The sequence below is a fragment of the Coloeus monedula genome (genome assembly GCF_965178545.1).
Source record: "Coloeus monedula genome assembly, chromosome: 9".
Lineage (NCBI taxonomy): Eukaryota > Metazoa > Chordata > Aves > Passeriformes > Corvidae > Coloeus > Coloeus monedula.
The window spans coordinates 3,181,617-3,198,411 of record NC_138789.1 but is presented as its reverse complement, the minus strand read 5'-3'; positions in this window follow the sequence as shown (position 1 = coordinate 3,198,411).

The window sequence follows — 16,795 nt, the reverse complement described above, 5'->3', positions numbered from 1 at the left end:
CCTGAAAGGGCTCCAAGAGGGCTGGAGAGGGACTCTGGACAAGGGATGGAGGGAAAAGACAAGAGAGGATGCTTTTAAAATTAAAGAGAAGATATTTATATTAGAAACTGGGAGCAATTGTTCCCTGTGAGGGTGGGCAGGCCCTGGCACAGGGTGCCCAGAGAAGCTGTGGCTGCCCCTGGATCCCTGGGAAGTGTCCAAGGCCAGGCTGGACGGGGCTTGGAGAAACCAGGGACAGTGGAAGGTGTCCCTGCCCATGGCAGGGGGGTGGGACTGGATGGGCTTTGAGGTCCCTTCTAACCCAAACCATTCCATGATTCTGTGATTTTGGAGTAAAACATAATTGAGAGCCATTTCACAGCACGATTACTGGTGACCTACTAATTAAATTTCACAGGGGTGAAACAAGATGTATCTTCAGGGACAGTTATTGCACTGTAACTGTGCTAATTGCAAATCACCCCCACCAGAATACAGATCATTAAAAGGCTGGAGCAGAAGACCTTAGGACTGTTCCTTTTTTCCTGCATGGAAAGTGATGTTCAAATTTCCTACAAATTTTGTATTTACAGTCTCTGTCTTTGAGGAAAATGATGAAAAGTAGCAAACAGTCTCACATGTCTGAAGTGGGTACTTGAAGTTTGAGAAGTGGGTGGCAACACCTTCAATAACTTGCTCAGGATCAAACACAGAGTGTGCTAGATTGGAAGTTCAACATTGCTGTTTCTCCTGTTCTCAAAAATTTTCTCCAGTTTGTAGTTCATTAAGTATTTTGACCCATATTAAAAAGGATAATTTAGCCCATTTAAGCTAATTTATTCACTCACTTGTCATTCCTTCAGCTACAGGCAATTTCTCCTTTTCCCTCTTTTTTTAGTAATAACATCCAAATTTTATGTAATATCCAAATGGTGGGTTTATTGGTTATTATTGAATCCTTAGAGTTCAATTTGTTTATCATTACTCACCAGGATTATTGCTTACTTGCCAGTGTTATCAAATACCAAACATTCATTTGTTTTGCAGTTGTTATTTCTATTTATTTCAAGACATTTTCAGCACCGAACTGAGAAGGGAAAAGCTTCAGGGCAGTTCTCTTATTGTCAGCCAGTCCCATCAGCTCATGCTGATGCTGAATAAAGCAAGGAGACCGATTCATATCATTCTAACAGAATCAACCTTGCTGCTAAGTCATTCATTTATAATAAATCCCTATTTAGACCAGAATTTTTTGGAAGGTGCACATCTTCACCTGGTGGCTAGCCTCTTTTTATATGTCGGTGCAAACCAGTTTTTAAAATATCTCAGAAATCACAGGAACAGCAATATTTGCAGCCAAGAGCAGGCTCTCTGCATATGGTCCTGTGACGATGTCGAAACAAACCAAACATGAGGCTCCCAAATGTCAGGACAGATTTTCAGTCCCAGCATTTGCTGAATGCTGGATTATAAAATAAGGGACTGAAGGGACATGGGGCTTATTTTTTCCAGAGTGCACTCTCTTTGTGCCAGTATTTTATATTCCAATTTTTACTCTGAAGTTTCCCTCTGGAATACTGAAAGTTGTCCAGAGAGAAACATGAATGTTTCCCTGCTTCACTTGAAACACAGTCTTTAATATCAAACCCCACTTGGCACTGGGAGGCACTGCCTGGGCTGAGACTGCACCTGTAAGGGCTCTGCTTCACTGCTTTGCTGCTTCTGCAGCTCAAAGATGTGTTCAGCTCTGGCTGTGAGATGGTTTTTTTCAAAGATACTTTCTTGATGTGCAAGCAGCACAGATCTGAACACTGGGCAATTTTAGGCTTCAGTTCTGAGCAATGGCTTTGTATGGCTGGGAACTGGACATCAGAATTTTTCTTTTCTTTTCTTTTCTTTTCTTTTCTTTTCTTTTCTTTTCTTTTCTTTTCTTTTCTTTTCTTTTCTTTTCTTTTCTTTTCTTTTCTTTTCTTTTCTTTTCTTTTCTTTTCTTTTCTTTTTTCTCTTTTTCTTTTTGTTTTCTTTCTCCTCTCCTCTCCTCTCCTCTCCTCTCCTCTCCTCTCCTCTCCTCTCCTCTCCTCTCCTCTCCTCTCCTCTCCTCTCCTCTCCTCTCCTCTCCTCTCCTCTCCTCTCCTCTCCTCTCCTCTCCTCTCCTCTCCTCTCCTCTCCTCTCCTCTCCTCTCCTCTCCTCTCCTCTCCTCTCCTCTCCTCTCCTCTCCTCTCCTCTCCTCTCCTCTCCTCTCCTCTCCTCTCCTCTCCTCTCCTCTCCTCTCCTCTCCTCTCCTCTCCTCTCCTCTCCTCTCCTCTCCTCTCCTCTCCTCTCCTCTCCTCTCCTCTCCTCTCCTCTTTTCTTTCTTTTCTCTTTCACTATATTTTTAAGTATGTTGTCCAGTTAATGAACATCTAGAAAATAATTTCATAAATATCAGACATTGAGTAAATCTAATACTCAAAATTAAAACCGCTGGGGGTTTTTGATGCTGGGCATTTCAAATGCATTTATAAGCAGGAGACATGGATTCTGAGCAATCAGGAGATCCTGATTTTGACAGATCTCTGAACCAACAAGATTCTTTGGTGTGTATTTGTCTTTAGGAACCTCAAAGCAATGATTTTATTCTCTGAGTGAAAGTTGAATTACATAAACAAACAGGAGGACAGAGGAGGGGGGGGGAGAGCATCAAATCCCAGAATGGTTTGGCTTGGAAGGGACCTTAAAGCCATCCAGTGCCACCCCTGTCATGAGCAGGGACACCTTCCACCAGCCCAGGGTGCTCCAAACCTTGTCCAACATGGCCTGGAACACTTGCAGGAAGGAGAGCAGTATAAACTGTGCTGGTTTTACCTCCTGCAGAAAAGTTATCCTGCTGAAGCAAAGTAAACATTTGGATACAGCCTAGCAGACCTTGTAAATCCATCATATTTCCATTGAAACATGATTTATGGTATTGATTTTTTCCTAACCTTGCAGAAGATCACCTACAGAAATAGACATAATTATTTTGAATAAACTACACCAATTATCTGGTTGTCCACAGCTGAAGAATTATTTATTTTTCTTAGTGCAGTATGATGGCCAATATAATATAAACTGACTGGGACTATAATCAAAGGGTATTTCTGCAAATCACTCAATGACAATCTGGGGCAATTTTCAATTACTCTCAGGACAGATTTTTCCAATTGACTAGACAGAAAGTGGCAGGAAAGATTTAAGCAATGCCTTGTAAGTGCTGATCTGAGAACTTAGTACCAAATATCATCAATCAGTATCCTTCTGAGACCGGAAGATTTACAAACCAGGCTATTGAACTTACATAAGCATTCTGTTATAGAACCCTGAATCTGATGGTTCAGTATCCTGGGATTTTAGTATTAAAGGGAATAACTATAGACTCACACTCTGACTGTTTGCAATTATCATAGGCTTCGTTAGATTAATGACTGTCTGAACATTGACCCACTTTCTTTCCTGAAGATGCTCAGAAAGGTGTTTCACTGTGTCCCCAGCACTGCCATGTGAATTTAGGCAGGTTTGACATGACAAGAACTAAACTGAGAGCCTTGGAGCAGCAAACCCTAAACTGTCACTGATAACCAAAGAAATATCTTACAGAAATCATGAGTTAAAACATTCCCAAAGCTGAACAGAGATACAATAGAATTGGATGTTTATTTTTTGGGTTTTTTAATGGTTCGCATCTATTTTTAAGTTTTCAAGAACTGAGAGTTGCAACATTGGAAATATTGGCTTATCTGTGTTACACTCCTGACATGGACATCAGAGTTTCACATGCAATCACGGAATGGTTTGGAAGGGATCTGAAAGCCCACCCAGTCCCATCCCCTGCCATGGGCAGGGACAGCTTCCACCATCCCAGGCCGCTCCAAGCCCCATCCAACCTGGCCTCGGACAATTCCAGGGACCCAGGAGCAGCCACAGCTTCTCTGGGCACCCTGTGCCAGGGCCTGCCCACCCTCCCAGGGAACAATTCCTTCCCAATATCTCATCTAACCCTGCCCTCTGGCAGTGGGAGGCCATTCCCCATTGTCCTGCCCTTTTAAATAGTCCCTCTCCATCTTTCTTGTTGGCCCCTTCAGGTCCTGCAAGGCCACAGTGAGGTCATCCCAAAGCTTCTCATCTCAAGGCTGAACAATCCCAATTCTCTCAGCCTTTCCTCCCAGCACAGCAGCTCCATCAGGCTTTAAAAAAAATATGTGGTAGCAAATGTTCTGCACCCAAATTCCAGTCATGGTGTATGGTGGATCTTTCAACCAGATATTACTGTGCCCCTCCTCACAGGCACATCTCCTGGAGAAGCTGCCAGTGAAACATGCCCACTGGAGTTCCAAAATCCAGAGTGGGAGTCATCAGCCTAAATATCAGAAGAATTTTACTTCCATAAAGTTCCCTGTATTTCTGAAGATCATGACCAGTACCAGATTTAAGCAACACTTTTAATCAAACCTTAAGACTTCTGGTTGCCCAGAGAAGCTGTGGCTGCCCCTGGATCCCTGGCAGTGTCCAAGGCCAGGTGGGACAGGGCTTGGAGCACCCTGGGCTAGTGGAAGGTGTCCCTGCCCATGGCAGGGGTGGCACTGGATGGGCTTTAAGGTCCCTTCCATCCTAAACCATTCTGGGATTCTGTTTGAACACTTTGGGATGTAATAGCTATCCCTCCTCCAATCTCCAGCATGATTCTTTAAGGAAATCTTCCAAATCAGGAATTCTTCTGTTTATGTATTTCTTCAGATATTCCTGAAGACACACACACAGGCAAACTGCAGTGCCTGAGCTCCTGTGACATCACAGCTCATCCCAATGGTCCTGTGTTTGCTCGTGACAGAGAAAAAAGACTCTTCTAAAATTTAAATAAAAATGTACTTCACAGTCTAGTAAATTGCTCTTGTAAATTTCTTCTGGGAGCAGCCCTACTGCAATCAGACTCTTGTGAATATTTCCTTTAGAGAAAGCATTTTAATAGGAAAGCTGCAGTTTGCTCCTAGGCCAAATCCAAAAATAATGAATAAGTGTGTGTTAGGATTCTGCACACACAGGCTTTTAGCAGATGAAGCAAACAAGGGAACAACTGATATGGAGACAAACCAAATTCACCACAGCCATCTTCCCATATATTCCCAATTATCTCCAGTGACTGATGCCACCACCAAAACACCGAACAGGACCATTTTGATGCCCAGTTTGTTATATCTGCACTCCTTTCTGTGCTGAAGTGCTAATTAAACTGGTAATTGTCATTCATATCTCTTGCTATTATATTTGTATTCAAAATTTCAATAGATGCAATCTGTGTGTATTTTTTTTTAATTTAAGCACTTTAAAATTAATTTGAAGCCGTACAAGAGCAATCAGAGTCTAATTAGTAAGATAATCAATTAATAAGCTTCTAACTAAGGGTTGTCATGTTGTAGATGGAGATGATTTCAACTGGATGAAGTGCAATCTTTGTATTAAAAAATAATAATAAAAACTGAAATCTTCCCTGCAGCCAGGAGATTAAGACACATCTGTTTGTTTCAGAGGTATCATTTGAACCCCTGTGTGGTGACAGTGATTCCTGTGACTGTAGCCACAAGAATTCCATTAAAATAACAGCTTTCTGTGGCCAAACCCACATGCCATTCCCAAAGCATTCACACTTCCTCTCTCCACTTAATACATGCAAAGTGCTTCCATAAAGCCATTAAAGAGAATATAAAAAATTAGTTCAAGACAACCAGTTATTTGTACAGGGAATTAATTGAAGGATGCAGGGAAGAAGTAGGGAGGAGGCTGAGATTAATAAACCTGAAAGTGCAGGCTTGTTGTGCCAAATGGCCTTTTCCCTGTAATTGTAAACAAATTTGGATTTTGGGCATCTTTAGACCTCAAGGTCCTGCATTAGCAACAGCATTGGGTTCCTCAGGGAACTCACAGTGCTTCCAGACAGAAAATCCATGAGGGAAACCTGAGAATTTGTGATCCACACAGTGACCTGGGGAAACTGTTTTTTTCTTTGTAAACTTTGTCTCCCTGTGCTGGCACTGCTGAGGGACCTCGAGTGCTGTGTCCAGTTCTGGGCCCTCATGGCCAGAGAGACCTGGAGGGGCTGGAGCATGTCCAGGGAAGGGAACGGAGCTGGGGAAGGGGCTGGAGCCCCAGGAGTGGCTGAGGGAGCTGGGAAAGGGGCTCAGCCTGGAGCAAAGGAGGCTCAGGGGGGACCTTGTGGCTCTGCACAACTCCCTGACAGGAGGGGGCAGCCGGGGGGGTCGGGCTCTGCTCGCAGGGAACAGGGACAGGAGGAGAGGGAACGGCCTCAAACTGTGCCAGGGGAGGCTCAGGTTGGACACCAGGAGGAATTTCTCCATGGAAAGAGTGGTCAGGCCTTGGAAGGGGCTGCCTGGGGAGGTGTTGGAGTCCCCATCCCTGGAGGTGTCCAAGGAAGGCCCGGATGTGGCACTCAGTGCTCTGGGCTGGTGACAAGGTGGGCATCGGGCACAGCTTGGACTTGGTGATCCTGGACAACTTTTCCAACCTTAACAATTCTGGGATTTTTGGATTTTAGCTTGATGGGCTCCTTACAGGAATATCTTTGGGGCCACGGTAGCTTTAGCATCCCATTAAAACTTCCATGAGCTGTACCAGAGCTGAGAGATGTGCTCAGTTGGACTGTGCATGTCTTTCCTGAAATAAGTTTCTGAAGCATATGTTGAACAGCAAAGAAAATTATTTATTAAATTAATAGATTTATTTTTTAAAATTATTATTTATTTATGTATTGCATTTATTTAGGGAATAAAACCTATTCCCTAGACTGGGGTGCACAAGAGAATTAAAAATTCCCCACTCTTGTTAAACTCCACTTGTGTTGCAGGGAGATACATGAGCCTGACAAAACCTACAGGACGAACATTCAAAACCTTTATTTCAGCCTGAGACTGTAAGAGGATTAAAACAAGACTTTCCATATGAAGAATTAACACAGCTAACTCCATGCTTTGCTAACAAGTACAGGATTAAACATTATCTGATTAGAAATGTGCTGGAATGATTTTCCTGTGTTGTGTGTTGGGAGGGTAGTTGTGGGTTATTTTTGGGTTTGTTTGGTTGTTTTTGGGTTTGGTTTTTTGGTTTGTTTGGGGGTTTTTTTTCTGATTACAGGTTATGAGTTTCTGTCAGGAAAATCAGCATGAAATACTCAATTCCCAGAATGAACCATTTACTTATTTCCAATCTCACTGCACTGTAATAGCTTTACCAATGAGCTACAAGTGTATAGAAGTTTCTCTCTTAGTTATCTTTTTTGTTTTCATCTAGGATGTCCAAAGACATCTCTCTCACAAACAATCCATCCTGTACTGTGCATTCCAACACCAAATTTACTGCAAGGAATGCATTGTAAGGTACAAGCCTGGGGTGAAAAACAGGGGAAGTTCCAGGTGTAGGGCAAAAGCCAGGCATCAGTGTAAAATATAATCAATTAATCAATCAATCAATAAAAACTAGGAACTTTAAAAATCTTCTTGAAGACAAAAATATAAGAAAGAACCAGATTGCTGTCTCTCTCTTCATCCTTATTGCTATTCCATAGAAAATGTGAATATTTCTACCTAATATTCCTACTTTTTTTCTTCTCTATTAAAAGATGACTGTGAACAGCAACAATGATGAGGTTTTATGTAATTTTCTGCAGAATCAAACCTATTGTTACCACAGGCACATCTTTTGCATATGTTTACTTGCCTAGCTGAAGTTACTGAAAAGCATAAATTTAAATTGAAAATTTTAAGAATACTTCCCTTTTTCCAATGCAACTGCCAGAATAATTTGCATCTGCATTAATTTATCCCTCAGACACTTGAGGAACTTAATTTCAGGTGATATAAACATGACTGACCTTCTTTTTACCTTTTATAACTGAATGATGAACACAACATTTTTCACTCAGTCCTAATCACAGGATCCCAGACTGGCTGGGGTTGGAAGGGGCCTCTGGAGCACATCCAGTCCAAGCCCTGCTGAAGCAGGGTCACCAGAGCGGTTGCACAGGATCACAGCCAGGCAGGTTTGGAATGTCTCCAGAGCAGGAGAACCCACAGCCCCTCTGGGCAGCCTGTCCAGTGCTCTGCCACCCTCCAGGTGCAGATGTGGGCTGCCAAATTTCCCCTAGCTCCATTGCAGATGAGTGAATCCCACAGGTTATAAACATCAAAGAATGTCCCATTGTCACAACTGTCCCAACAGGCCCATCCACGAAGCCAGGAGTTGACTTGGGTTCCATTTCTGGCCATACCCTTTTGTTTAACCAGTGAAATGGCACCAAAGAACAACTTGGTCACCAACACTTTTCACTTTCACCGCCAGGTTCTGGCCTGTGGTGTCCCTCAGGGAAGAGCAGAAGTGGATGCTCTGTGCTCTGGAGAGGTTGTGGCACCCTCTCAGCAACACCTCAGCCTTGGCTGTCGGAATGTCCCATCCTCCCTGATCCCAGGGCCTGCTTCCATCTACCTCTGGTGTTCCTAACAGTGCCCAGTTGTGCTGGTTTGGGCTGGGCTGGGGTTAATTTTCTTGCCAGGGGCTGCTTTAGGGCTGTGTTTGGGTTTGTGCTGAACACAGGGCTGATAACACAGAGATGGTTTTGCTCTTGCTGAGCTCACCCAGAGCCAAGGCCTTTCCTGCCCCTCCGATGGTGACCCCAGGGATATCCCAGCCCGTGTCACTTCATGCTCAGCATATACAGTGGGGGAAGAAGGAGGAAGGGGGGACATTTGGAGGGATGGCTTTTGTCTCCCCCAGTCACCGCTCCGTGGGATGGGGCCCTGCTCTCCCGGAGGTGCTGAGCACCTGCCCAGGCCAGGCAAGGGCTGAAGGAATTCCTTGCTTTGCTTTGCTTTGCTTTGCTTTGCTTTGCTTGTCTGGTGGTTTCTGCTCTCCCTGTTCAACTGCCTTCATCTCAACCCACTCCAGGTTTTACCCTGCTGATTCTCTTCGTGATCCCACTGGTGGGGAGTGACCCAGGGGCTGTGAGGGGCTGCCTGGCTTAAACCACAACATCAAATCTCATTAACAACCACTGACATTATTAATTGTTTTATTTCTATGACTCTCATAAAACTTCTGCAATAGGGAAGAAAAAATCCCATAGAAATAAATTTATTAAATATTCTGTTGCAGACTTATCTAATTGATTAAACCAAAATGATCACACCAAAATTTGTGAACTTTGAAAGTAGGCAAGTTCTTGCTGACAGTCTAGAAGGTTGGGTTTAATCCTGAGATAAAATGGTTTAGTGACTCAGCTTACCATATGCTCTTTACAGTAATAACCCAAAGTAAAAATACTCCTTTCCTTTTCTCTTTTTGATCTCCAAAATTAATTTTTTCGATAGTCTTTGAAGACTATCTTGTGAAATAGTCCAAGAGTCTAAAGGTACCACCATAAAAATGGATGGTTTTTAATATTTCATTCAGTGTATTACATCATAGGCTGCTGGACGAAAAATAAAGTAGTTTATTGGAGCGACTCACTATGACCTTGTCACCAAAACATTCTGCATTTTTTCCTCAGAAGACTTCATGCTGCAGGCAAAATTTTTCATCCAGTGCTTATTAGTACTCATTTTTCTAGATAAACTCATTATTCCAAAGACTCACCTGTGCATTTTCTGATCCCCCCCCACAAAATTCCAGTATCAAACATTACAATCAAACATTACACCTAATTTCATTTAAAATTTAAATAAGATGTTTTAATCAGTATTTACTGTGCTGAATATAGAACTTTGCTTTGGTATCTGCTGCAGAAAAGGAAAACATCATTACTTCAGAATTTTTTAGATATGTCACCTTATATTTTTCAGTGCAGTCGCTGCAGTTTCTTACTGGGATGATGCTTGTGTGTTATCTCCTCAAGTCCTGATCCACATTCAGCACAATAATGTAAGAAAATTTTTTAAAAATCGAAAACAAAAAATAGAGAGAGATCTGTTCTTCTGATACCGTAGTTAAGTATCTTTGGCAACATATTCTGTATGCCAGAGAAAAGAATTAATTATCTGGCTACAGAAGTTTACAAGCGGAAAACAGTAATGCCAAAAGGCACGAGTTAATTCTGGGGACAGCCTCACATTTCCAATTAATATCCTCTAAACAGAATTTCCTGTGAATCCAGGGAATAAATACAACAATTTTGCAGAAGTAGCATGTAGTGACTCACCAGCATGAGTGTAGAATCACAGAATTATGGAATATCCAGAGTGGGAAGAGACCCACAGGGATCATCCAGTCCAACCCCTGGCCCTGCACAGACACCCCAACAATCCCACCCTGTGCATCCCTGGGAGCGGTGTCCAAACGCTCCTGGAGCTCTGGCAGCCTCGGGGCTGTGCCCATTCCCTGGGGAGCCTGGGCAGTGCCCAGCACCCTCTGGGGGAAGAACCTTTCCCTGATCTCCAGCCTGACCCTCCCTGACCCAGCTCCAGCCATTCCCTCAGGTGCAGAAGTTTGGCTGTTGAGGGTACTCATGCACTGGGCTAGATAATTAAAAAATGTAAGTGTTGATGCATTAGAAAAACTAAATTACCAAGAAAGTGGGTTATATAATTAAAAAATTCAAGTTCAAGTGTTGATGCAATAGAAAAACTAACTTACCAAGAAATAGGAATATAATGATTTTTGCTATGAAGCTGGTAGTAGAGCTTAGGTGATAAATACTATAAAAACCCCCCACACATGCAGACTAAATTAATGGCAAAGAAGTGGGTCAGGAGGATCCCCTAACTGAGGTTTATTAGTATTTATTCTCAGCAAAACCAAAGACAATTATCTTTTTTTAATTTTTTTTTTTTTTACAGGAAGGTCATTAATGGAATTATTTTCCTGAGCAGCGCCTGCTGTGAGCAATATCAATACCCAAATATCCTGCATCCAATAGGAGTTTTTATGTGGCCCAGTGGTGCCTTTGAGGATAAGGTGACTCATTCCCTCTGGCTTGGCAGTGGGAAGATGGGAAGTGGAGCTTCCGCAATAAAAATATTTATGAGGTATGTACTCGTGAAAGAGCTTGGCTGGTTGCTGGATTACCCAAAGGGTGGCTTGCCTTGCTTGCTGTTATGGTATGTCTCTGTAGCAACTGGGAGAATCCCAGCTGATACGGATTCAGCTTGTGGCAAGAGGAATGTTGTGGGAAACTTGGCCCCGTGAAGTGACCCTGGAGCTGTCTCTGCACTCTGGGTCTGTTCCTTGGACAGGGAATTCCTGGGGTTACAAAAACTGTGAGCAGGGCCAGGACCCAGGAAAGGGCCAGAGCTGTGCCAGGGCAGGGTCAGGCTGGAGATCAGGGAAAGGTTCTTCCCCCAGAGGGTGCTGAGCACTGCCCAGGCTCTCCAGGGAATGGGCACAGCCCCGAGGCTGCCAGAGCTCCAGGAGCGTTTGGACACCACTCCCAGGGATGCACAGGGTGGGATTGTTGGGGTGTCTGTGCAGGTGCAGGGGCTGGATCCATGATCCTGGTGGGTCCCTTCCCTCTCAGGATATTCCCTGATTCTGCCAACATTTATAATCAGACAAGTAAATTAGGACTTTGTTTCTTTTCTTACTCTCCCCATAAAACCACTATACTTAGTAAATACAGGGCCCTCATTTCTGCCAGACCATTAAGTTTTCCACAGCTTCCTTTAAGCTTAATTACCTCCAAGACACAGAAAAATCTAGAATTTAAAAAATCATATTGTAGCAGAACAAAGATAAGAATAATGTTGGTTATAAACCAGAGAAAACCCAGAGGTTCTGCTGAAAAAAAAGAGTGAAAAATAAGGTTTATCACTGTCTCCCATTTGCTTGATGCATCTCTGCAGGGAGGTGAACATTCCCAGGCACACCCCCAGCCCAGGATTCTTCCTGGAGCTTTCCAAGTTGTGTTAAATTTCACTTTGGAGTTTCCAGCATGTGGAAGCTCCATGTTTCTGCCTTCCCATGTGCCTGGCGCAGTATTTCCTGTTGATTTCCTAGTCCTGCAAGTTTTGGGGAAGGGCAGGAAAGAAGAATCTCCCCTGCTCTCTCCAGTGGTTTCTCCTTGAGTTCAAGCACCTCATGGAACACCAAAAAGGGGTTCCTTCCCTCCTTTCTCCAGGTGAATTAATCTTCAAAGAAATGTCTCACAGTAAGCTGCAAACAGTGATTAAAACATATCATTTCCTCTACAAATTGCTACAAGCCTGAATATACTTTCTAATTTGAGTATGTAATTAATGCAAATGAAGTGCTGTAATAAAAGCTTTTGGAAACCAGAATATTGCCAGCAGGAGCTAAATTTTCTTCCAGCCCTCACTCTTTATCAGGGATAACCTCCCATCAAAGCAGCTCAGACTACAGCCCTGGATTGGAGAAGCCACTCCAGAGGTGAAGGCAACCTTGTTTTCAGGGATGGCAGCTCCTATAAAGGTTTTAAATGCTTTTCTCTGAAGTTTTATCCACTGGGAAAAAAAAAAATATATATATATTAAAAATAATTATCTCTATACAAAGCAAAAGGAAGCTTGGCTGAATAACTGACTACAGGAACCCATAGGATATTGGGACATTTAGAGTTGAATTTCATGTCTCAAACGTCTCCAGTGAAAGAAACAAAAAAATAAATGATTTAACTTATGCACGATCTTCATGTCTTTGGTGTTTGTATTTCTCATTGCTCTTTTAACATATCCTCCAAGTGGTGATGGTTCCATGTTTTTAGTTTGCTTCTTCCTGTCAAAAGAAGGTTTAGAGTCATTAACATGTCACATCTTGCTGTACCCCATCACTGCCTGCAATGTGAATCCATAAATCACAGAATCTTAAGGCTGGGAAAGACCTTCCAAGATCATCAAGTCCAACATTTGATCAAATCCCACCATTCCCACTAAACCATACTGTGAAGGACAAGAGTTTCTACACTATACTAATAGGGACTTTTATTTTCTTGGCCAGGGTGTTTGTACAGAGAAAAGGCTTTAATAAAATGTTGTCTGTCACCGTAATTTCTTCAAATAGTCACAATCCATTAATATTCTTAAAAAAACCTGGGCATGTCTCTTACCCCCAAAATAAAATAGTGCAAGAAAGGAAAAGATAAAAGACAAAGTTGCATGGAAAAAAAAAAGATCATATAGGTCATTCTTTGATCAAGTTTAGTAGAAGCAAAAAACACATTTCCAAATAGGGAGGTTGGAACCAATGATCTTTAAGGTTCCTTCCAACTCAAACCTTCCTGGGATTCTGTAAAGAGAGGGAAAACTGTGGAACTCTTTTCAAGTATCCAAAATCAGCGATATACCTAAGTTAAAAAAGAAATAAAAATTAGGTTTTCTTTTGCTTTACTCTTGCCCTCCCAAAAATACAATTTGTTGGGGGGTTTTCGTGAGGTAGAGAAGAGTTTTAGGGAAAAAAACATAACTTGTCAGTGAGGAAAAATTCATGGTAGATTGTTCCAACACAAATTATCCACAGTGCTCAGACCATGAACCAATATATTATATTAAGGTGTAAACGTCACAAAGTTTTATTAATTTTATTAAAACTTGCTAATATTTATTTATGTTTGTTAATTTTTATTAATGTTATTAATCCAACAATTCTTTTAATTCAGGAGCTTCCTATGCCCTCACACACACAGTGACCAAGTTGTGCCTGCAGACTGATTCCGTGACCCACTTTTGGGTCAGAGATTCCTTATTCTCCATCTCACGTGGAAGTTCTTGTGGACCTGCAGACCAGGTTTGGCCAAAAATAATATTTTTTGCACAAGACAGAGCTCTCCTGGAAACTATTACTGAAAACAACTACTCTTGTTGGCTGTTTACTCAGCATTTGGGTGTCTACAGAAGGTGTATTGGTTCCAATATTTCATTAATATAATTAAACTAAGCCCATTACAGAGCAAATGGAATTAATTCAAATTAAGGAAATTTATGATAATTCTTATACTTTATATATAAAATACATTTGGACCTCTTGGTTGAATAGAACAGTATTTTTTAATACATTATGAGCTTGTGATTTACAGGTATTTTAGGTATATATTGTCTTTTCAAATATGTAATGAAATTTAACTTAATTTAAATATGAATGCATATTTCTTTTGCAGAATATCCCTGAATTCTTGTCTTTTAATGAGTTTTTTTAAAGAAAGAAATCTTTTAATTACAAAATATTAATCAGAAGTAAAATATTATCAATAGGTTATTTTCCTGCAGCACAATGTGCTGCCAGTTACAAGCAATGAAAATTGTTGCTATAACAGACAGTGAATAGTTTCTGTATTAATAATCATACAATTATATCTCATTAAAAGCTAAGTAGTAATAAACAAGAAAAGAATGAAACATCTTCTTTGAATCCTAATTCTGCACTATCATTAAGTGTTTTCTGGATTTGCCCTTCTGAAGGGCAAATTCCATTAGGATTTCATTGTGTTGAATAAATAAAGCAAACAAAATATGCAAATTAAAACCATATTAGCACTGATCCCGAGTTTAATCTCAATGTAGCCTGAATTTATTTTATTTAATATTAAGAATTTTAGGATGTCTCTCTGAGCACGACCCAAACAAGTCATGAGGTTGAAGATTTGGTGTGCTGGAATGAATCCAGGGAAGGGAACGGAGCTGGGGAAGGGGCTGGAGCCCCAGGAGCGGCTGAGGGAGCTGGGAAAGGGGCTCAGCCTGGAGCAAAGGAGGCTCAGGGGGGACCTTGTGGCTCTGCACAACTCCCTGACAGGAGGGGGCAGCCGGGGGGGTCGGGCTCTGCTCGCAGGGAACAGGGACAGGAGGAGAGGGAACGGTCTCAGGCTGGGCCAGGGGAGGCTCAGGTTGGACATCAGGAGGAATTTCTCCATGGAAAGGGTGCTCAGGCCTTGGAAGGGGCTGCCCAGGGAGGTGTTGGAGTCCCCATCCCTGGAGGTGTCCAAGGAAGGCCTGGATGTGGCACTCAGTGCTCTGGGCTGGTGACAAGGTGGGAATCGGACACAGCTTGGACTCAGTGACCCTGGAGGGCTTTTCCAACCCCAAGGACTCTGTGAGCTCCAACATAAGATCTTTCATTTCCATGGGACATTTTTCCTAGCTCAGGTACTGCTGCTGTGATTGGTGAATTAAATTAAAAGAAAACCAAAACATTACCCATAAAACTGCTCAATGCCTGTAACCCCACACCTCCAGCAATAAACAGCAAAATTCCAGTTACAGCACAAGAGACTTCCAGGAACATGATTTCACCAGCCAGAACCCTGCCAGTTATCCCAATAAACAGCACTGAAGGGTGTGAGCGGGGGGGTTTGTGCCAAACCCCTCAGGGAAATCCTGGCTGCCAAGGACAAGGCTCAGGGGAAGCTCTAAGAACCTTTCAGGATGTTTTATAGAACAGAGTGTGTGAAGCAGCAGGAGCCTGCACCAAGCACACACAGCAGCACAGGAATCCTGCACGGGCCTTTTCTGTGGACACTGAGAGGCAGCTGGAAGATCTGTCCCCATGACTGCTGGAAAAGCACAGATCTGTGCTTCCAAAAGGAAAAGAAGGTGCCCTGCTAGGAGTGCAAGAGGAAGGAAATGAGCTCCAGGAGAAGCATTGGCAGGAAAATCAATGGAAGTCAAAGTAAAGGAAATACAGATATATATTTTGGTAAAGCAGTCCTGAAAAAGAGACTTCTGGCAAAGGAAATTTGATGAAACAGGATTCTGAGCATTCCTGGAGACACAGTTTCTCAGTTTTGGATGTCAAACCAAGGCAAAACTCTGGAGCAAGGGGCAGGCCTTGGGTGAATTCCACAGTTCAAAGAGGTACTCCCAGCTCCAAGGAGTCTAAAAAGGCAAGAGAGGAGTGGATGGATCTAAGAGGCAAAAAGGACAGGAAGAAATAAAGGAATAAAATTAAGGATGAAATGACTTGCTTGGTGACAGTGTAAAGAATAAAATCTTACTCTTGTGTACTCTTCTTCAGCATTTTCTCTGCTTGGCCACGACAGTTTCTCTCTCCAATGACTACACATTTTTCAAGAAAATTAAGTCAGAAGACAAAGTATTTTAGGGAATATGAGCAGAGATCCCTGACAAGTTCAGGATGTAATTAATTTCACTGCAGTTTTGCCCTTATTAAGGAATTTACTGCTGTTAAAATACTCGGTTTGTCCAAAGCACACACATTTCCCAGCTAAGCAGATTATCTAATACCTGGTAATGTAGTAAAATAATAGCAATTAACCTGGGGTATATTCACAGTGTAATTCCTGATCCTCCACTGATCACTTTGGAGGAAGCTGTGTCACTTATTCCTGACTCCTTCAAACACAACACTCAAAGGTTAGAGGGAGTTTCTATCCTCTGTGTTTCCCCTGAACTGTTTTAGAGAAGAGCTTTTAATCAAAACTGGCATTTTTAGCCTGTAAGAAGTGACACCTGGGGTGTCAATACAATAATTTCTGGCAATCTATTTGTGATATAATATCACACTTCTGCTTTGTGGTTGATGATTTACATATTTTGAAAGAAGTCTGAGTATTCATTAGAGATCACCAAACACTTTTGCCTCATTTCTCCTCCAAAATTTTGCTGGAGAGGGAGTAATTTCTTTTGTGAGCCTGCAAATATCTTCAAACTACCTAAAGTTTCCCAAATATGGATTAATAGAAATATATTCAGAAAATATTATATATTCAGTACAAGTAATATGCAAAATCATGCATTGAGGAGTGATCAACATGAGCATGTCTTTCTTGATTATCAAAATATTCAATTAAAAAATAATTTGGGAAACTCCTGAGCTAACTGAATTGTTTTAGCATTG